The following is a 6,739-nucleotide window of genomic DNA, read 5'->3' on the forward strand; positions in this document are numbered from 1 at the left end:
ATGAAACAAGTTATATGAATGGTTGAATGTGAAACTGATGATGTGCCCTGTAAACTTTCACTCAATCCACAATAAAAACCTTAAATTAAAAAAAAAAAAAAGAATGACTGCTACCTGGAGAAGGACATCATGCTTGGTGAAGTAGAGGGTCAACAAAAATAGAGGAAGACACCCTCCCCTCCACCCCCAAATATGGATTGATACTGTGGCAGCAGCAATGGACTCAAGTGTAACAACAATTTTGAGAGTGGTGCAGGACCTGACTTTGTTTCAGTCTGTTACGCATAGAGTCACCATAACTTGAAACCAACTCAACGTTACCTAACAACAATAACAACAACAATTAGTCAGAACCAACTCATTGGCACTTAATAACAACAATATGGATCATTGTTATTAACTTGTAATATGTCTACTGCACATTTTTGATGCTTAGTCATTTTTATAACCCATAGATGATGTAGCAAGATGGAATTAATGACAGAGTAAAACATTATGTTCAAATCCTGGCTCTTAGATCTGGGTGATCTGGCTTGCTAAAGGAAGGTGTTACAACCACATTAAGTAATTGCTGGAATTTTAGGTTGACATAAGTTGTATTTGTTAATAAAATAGCTGTTGTTGTTGTCAAGTGTTGTTTAGTTGGTTCCAACTCATAGTGACCCTGTATAGAGTTTCTGAGGAGCAGCTGTAGTTTAGAACTGCCAACCTTGAGGTACAAACCTGATGTGACACTATGGGATAATGCACTGTACTGCAAAGGTCGGTGGTTCAAGCTCACCAGCCGCTCCTCAGAAACTCTATACAGGGTCAGCTGCTCCTCAGAAACTCTATACAGGGTCTCTATGGGTCAGAACCAACTCGAGGGCACTAAACAACAACAATACAATAGAAATATAATTTATTTCTCAGTAGAATTCCAATTGGTGTTTGGTAAATGGCCTTCCATATGGTGTCTCAGGTTTCTAGGGTTTTCCCTTCACGGGATCTGTCATCCTTTGGAGCCTTGCTTCTACTTACAGAAAAAAGAAATCATGCAGAGTTTTTGTTTTATGAGTTATGTGGGTTACGGACTCAATTTTAAACCCATAGAAAGAAGCAAAGATTTACCACACTTAAGATAAAGTGCCATAGAAAGAAGACAGACCTCCTGAATTCTTTGTTAGGCAATAGTGTTCCCATGTCCTGTATCTCTCCGCCTCATCAACATTCCCCACTGATGGTGAGGTTGAGGTAAAGAGATCAGCAGATGGAAGAAGCTGACACATGCTGCCTCTCTTGGACAGAAGCAGGAGCAAGGATACCTGGCTATCACTTACACAGGAAGTAGCTGTAGCTTACACAGGAAGTTTCCTTGTGTCTGATTGGAAGTGCTGCATGTCACTGCTGTTCACATTCCATTCTCAGAACTCAAGTCACACTTATCTTTAAGGGAAACTTACCGAGTAGAAAACAGGATCTAGCTGTGTGCTTAAGAAAAAGTGACACAGGTCTGGTGAGCAGTCCACTATTCTCTCCCACGGAGACTATAAAAGGTTTGTTCACCCTAACTTGGGCTACCTACAATGCTGTGAGGAGTATGAATATCCCAACAGGCTATACTCTTGTTTTTGCTTGGGTTGGGCTCACTGCTGCAAAGTTTTACATTAAATGTATGTTGACAGGGGCTAAGTTTCATTGTTCCTCAAACACACTCCTCTGTAGGATTACTTCATTAACATAGAAGCATTCTTCACAAAGGCACCAGTAGCTAATCATGTAGTTGCAAAGAATGTGTGATCAGTTTTATAAAAAAGCTAAGCTCAGCAATGTGTAAAGATGACAATAATTCTGTTCTTCATCTGCAGTTTCAGGTACACTTTCCTTCACTGGGTGAAAACTCAGACATTTTGTCCAGTTACTCCCAGATAACAAAAAGTCTTCTGGTTTCTTCTAGTCTAACTAGGATTTCAGAAGGACAGTGAAACAAGTTGGATGAGCAAACACTTAATTTCTCACACAGAAGCTGTAAGAGGTTTGGTAAAATCTCCACTTGGGATTTTAGCTGGGATAAATTATTGAAAACAATTTTTTTTCAAAATGTATTTCTTTCTGACTGGCATGTTATAAAGACCTCAAGCTTCTGGAGACCTGAGCTGCTTCTCTGATGAGAAGAGCAGGAGACAAGCACCTAGATTATACCTGGAGGTAAAAGATTCCTAAAAGCTGGACCACTCAAGATCCCACAAGAAAGAAATTCATCACTCAGGAGACAGCAAGAAAACTTCCTTGTCTTGAACTTGAACTGGGTGAAAGAAATAAGACAGAAAAATCTCCCCCTGAGAATTTATTACTTTAAACTGGCCTCCAAGTGAATTTTCAATTCAAATTCATGTTTCCTGTGACATCTGAAAACCTCTAATGATCATTTGACTTGGAGCAGTCCTGGGTTTGATAGTTCCTCCATTTAACCAGGAGAAGTCAATATTCATCTTATTCTGGACCTCAAAGAATCCCCACAGATAAAATCCTGATATAAAATTCAGCATATAGTAACAAAACGGTACTGTAAAAAGAACAAAATAGTATAATTCAACTCACAAAGATTTCAGGTTTTCAGGTATTGTAATGATCACACCCAACATGAGATTACTGTGCTTAAAGAAATAAAAGTAGCTTGAAAATATGAGCAAGAAACAAAAGACTATAAAAAAACAAAGAAGCAGATGTGGTGAAGAGCCAAACAGAATTTCTAGAAATGAAAAATTTTAATAATTGAAATGGAAAACTTAATGAGTAGGTCAAGCATCAGAACAGAAACAGCTAAAGATTGAATTTGTGGAAGAATCCAATCTAGGTTTATAATCACATAACTCCAGTCGCATTGAGGGCAATTTCAAAATTCCAAAGGAGTTCAAGGCTAAGCCTTATCCCCTTCCTCAACTCAAGCCTGCTTCAGGCTTGAGAGCCTGCGGTGGGGGAGACGGTTTTGTCAGCTGCTTCTTTCCTCCCACACTACCTCCCCTACTTGGCTAGCTGCAGTTTCTAACCTCTTTGTGGCTGTGCCAGGAGGAAAAGAGGATTAGGGGGAAAGGGAAACAGTCTTCTATGCCTGGTACTGTGTCAGCTGGTGTCAGTCCCCTCTGGGTATGGAGAATATCCAAAGCTGACTCTTTTCTCTTCAGATTTTTTCCCAGAAGTCTGTCATACCTCACTCCACATCCCCTGACTGAAGCTCCCTGAACATTTCTCCACTGGCTGTCTGCTTAAATCCAACTCCCTCAAACGGGGTCTTTTGGTGGTTTTCTGCAACCAACAAGATTTCTTTCAGACGATCCCAGGTCAACCTCATTTTGTAGTTGCACTTGGTTTCTGGGACATATTCTGCTTTGCCCTCCATACGTGAAAGACCAGCTGACACTCAGTGTGGTCCCACGGGAGGTGAAGTTTCATCCACACTCTCCAGCCTTCACACTTGGTGAGGTGGAGACACTGTCCCTGTTCCTTAAACTCCAGAGAAGCATATTCTGAGAGGTCTCCTTGAAGCCCCTCTCATTTAGCTTATGGTATGGGGGATGCACCCTCCTTCCTGACCTCAACTTTTATAAAGGTTAGACCTCCCAAAGAAATCCTCACTCTCCATTCTTTGCTACCTTGACCTTCTTATATGAGGGGGCTTTAAAAAGTTTGTGGAAAATGTTCTATTATCTTTTCATTTCATTAGCTATTAAATCTAAATTTCTCACCCAGCAATTTCATCCTTCGGTATTTACCCAATAGGAAACATAAACTGTGACTTAAAGATAGGCTTGTGAATGCTAATCACCAAAAACTGGAAACAATCCAAATACCTATAAATAATAGGATGAATAAATAAATCATGTTATATTCATAAAATATAATGTTATACAGGAATAGAAATAAGTAAATTACTGGTACACATAACACTGGTAGAATCTCATAAGGGTTTATACCATATAATTCCATTCATATAACATTCAAAAACAGGCACATCTATGATTTTATAAGTCAGGAGAATAACTTCCTTTGGGGAGAAGGGAAGAAATCGTGATTGGCAGGGTTGGAAAGGGCAGCTCATGTCCAATTTTATGTCCAATGTGGTGGTCACTTAGTAATAATTCATTGAGCTCTTAGGGTTTGGATACTTTTGATACACGTTTTATACTTCAATAGAGAAGTTAGTCTGTAAAGTCAAAACTAAAAATCGTATAACACTCAACTGAGAATCTCGTAATAGGGGCCTCCCATACTATTTAATTCTCATGAGTCACAAACAGATGTACTGTATAGCCACACAGATATATGAATCTGTAAGATAAATTTAGAAGCTATTCATGACAATAAAATATTTGCATCCTAACATGACTGACTGTCTCAATGGACAAGTGTAGAAAAGACACTCACTTTTAATCTGGATGTCTCGGTTACAACTATTTTGGTTGCAAATAACAGAAACCAACTAAAACTAATTTAAGCAAAAAAGAATGTGGGGATGTATCACAGAACTCAAAGTAAAGTTGCTAGACCTCTGGAATCACAACTATGTAGCTTTGAGGAACCCAGGCAGAGCTAGGTCCCTACTCTAGGCCCTGCTTCTTTAAGGGCGTTTCATTCTTCTCTCAAAAACAAACAGGCTGTCTCTCCTTTTCTGGACACAAAATGGGAGAAAGTGGCCCTTTGGGTTGACAGTCTTTCTTCTCAAAAGACCAGCCTGTACTGATGAGCAGTTTCTCATCATGAACTCAAATTTCCCAGGAGAAAGCCAGTTTGTGAAGAGTAACAACTCTGGACTGGTCCACTGGCCAGAGGTACAGTGTCATTTAGTGCTAAGTGTCTGTTGGCACTCACCAACATTGGAAGAAGTTTTCAGGAGGGGGTTATGAGCTAAGAAGTCACTCAAAAAAGCTTTTGGTTAAATTGCCTTTTCCTATAAAGTCCTAGTTTGGTGCTGTGGGTTAATGAGCCAGACTGCAAAGCCGTTTGAACAGCAAGGTCAGCAGTTCAAGCTCACTAGCTGCTCCTCAGAAACCCTATACAAGGTTGCTATGGGTCAGAATCGACTCAACGGCACTTCACAACAACAATTTTAACTGTAGTAGCTGAATCAATCAATTGGCCTGTCGTCTGTGTCCTTCTTTTTCAAGAGTTGTTCCCGCAGCCCTGATAAGGGTAGACATCAAACCACATGACCTTGCTGTCCTGGCCGCAGCTGACTAGGTCAGTGGCTAATATATCTGACCAATTACAGACCAATCATATTTTCTCTACCATACATTTGGATCTTGGATGTAATAAAGGGCTGAGTCAGTTACTTCTGAGTTCTATATTTTTTAAAGTATGGAAGGTTGATGCTGGAGTAGTCATGGTAGGGCATACAACTGGGCTTCAAGAATTTCATGGAAAAATTACGTTATCTTTTTTTTTCTATTATTCACAGAATAGTATATTGGCCTGCCCCAGCAGGGAGACCATTCCGTCTGAACAGGGGGAATGTCCTGGGTTGGCAAGGGCTTCAGTTTGGGCTCTGGAGGCACCAGAAGTAAGAGGAGACACTGGCCAGTGCAGCTCTGAAGAAGATCCTGAGCAGAAGTCCATAGGCACAACATCTTGTCCTGCTTAGTTAAGACCAGTGTGTCAATGACAAGGCCAGAGCCAACAGTCGGTTGCCATCTTGCAGGGTGAAATGCTGGCCCTTTTCTAAGATCATTGGCTGCGTCAAAATCAGGGTGAGCTTGAGGTCCATCCTAGGCAGGGCAAACTTCTTCACTTGGGGACATGATAAGCCATGTCCCAAGTCAGGGAGAACATGATGGCATAAAGTGGGGTACAAACGGCTTGTGGCGATCACCTTTCTCCTTGCTAAAGCTGTAAACGTAGGCTTCCACCTTCTGATGGGGCTGGATGAAACCTAGCATGGCCAAGACCAGGCCATGCCTCAGGTCCTCCTGCATCAAGCCTCGGATGTGGGCCCCAGGGTTATTGCCTGTCCCTGTCTTATCCAGACTCTTGTGGAATATCTCAATGCCTGTCGCCCAGTGTGGATGTTCTCACTATGCCTCAGAAACTCACACTCATTTCCCTTCTTGAAAATGCCTTGTTTATGTGTGCCTCAGAGATAGAATAAACAGACTCCTGGAAAGTTTTCTGCAGGTCTCCAGCGGGCACTGGGATATAAGCATCCCGGGAATCCAGAAGCTTCTGTAACGACATCACACCTAGCACAGGATCACAGTTGATCAAGGGCACAGAGGACACAGAGTGTGCTGTAACCCGGGGTGGTGGTGGGGGGTGGGGGGTGTTCCTCCCTTTCATAGCCAAATTCAGCTAGCAGTTCGACTATCTCCACCATCTGAGTCTTGGACGGTATTGTCTTGTTCATAATACATGACAATGTGCTCTACCCTGATCTGTTTGGCCACTAATTGGCTGCCAGTACCACCACGATGCAGCTGACTGGGAGCAGTGCCTGTAATCACATTCTTAATGTAATCTGCGCTGCCTGGGCGGTCTGTGGGCATAGTTAGTGCTGTCTCCACATGGGCCTCATTGTTCCTGATGACCCTTCAACTCTCTCTTCAGGTGCATAGTCAATCTCCTTGTTTTTCTTAAACTCGGCTCCACCCCCTTGGCTAGAATCTTGGTAATGGTTGCTGACGGACTGGTTTTGACGTGGTCCACATGACCTATGGAACCCAGGTTCACATAGATCTTTTTGGCCTCAACGGCTAGACCACTGCAC

At 41.9% G+C, this 6,739-nt stretch overlaps 1 pseudogene; it reads right to left on the reverse strand.

Moving 5' to 3' along the window:
• Positions 1-5,405: 5,405 nt before the first annotated feature.
• LOC102823287 lies at positions 5,406-6,518 on the reverse strand (annotated as a pseudogene).
• Positions 6,519-6,739: the final 221 nt, after the last annotated feature.

Source organism: Chrysochloris asiatica, unplaced genomic scaffold, assembly GCF_000296735.1.
Source record: "Chrysochloris asiatica unplaced genomic scaffold, ChrAsi1.0 scaffold00024, whole genome shotgun sequence".
Classification (NCBI taxonomy): Eukaryota; Metazoa; Chordata; class Mammalia; order Afrosoricida; family Chrysochloridae; genus Chrysochloris; species Chrysochloris asiatica.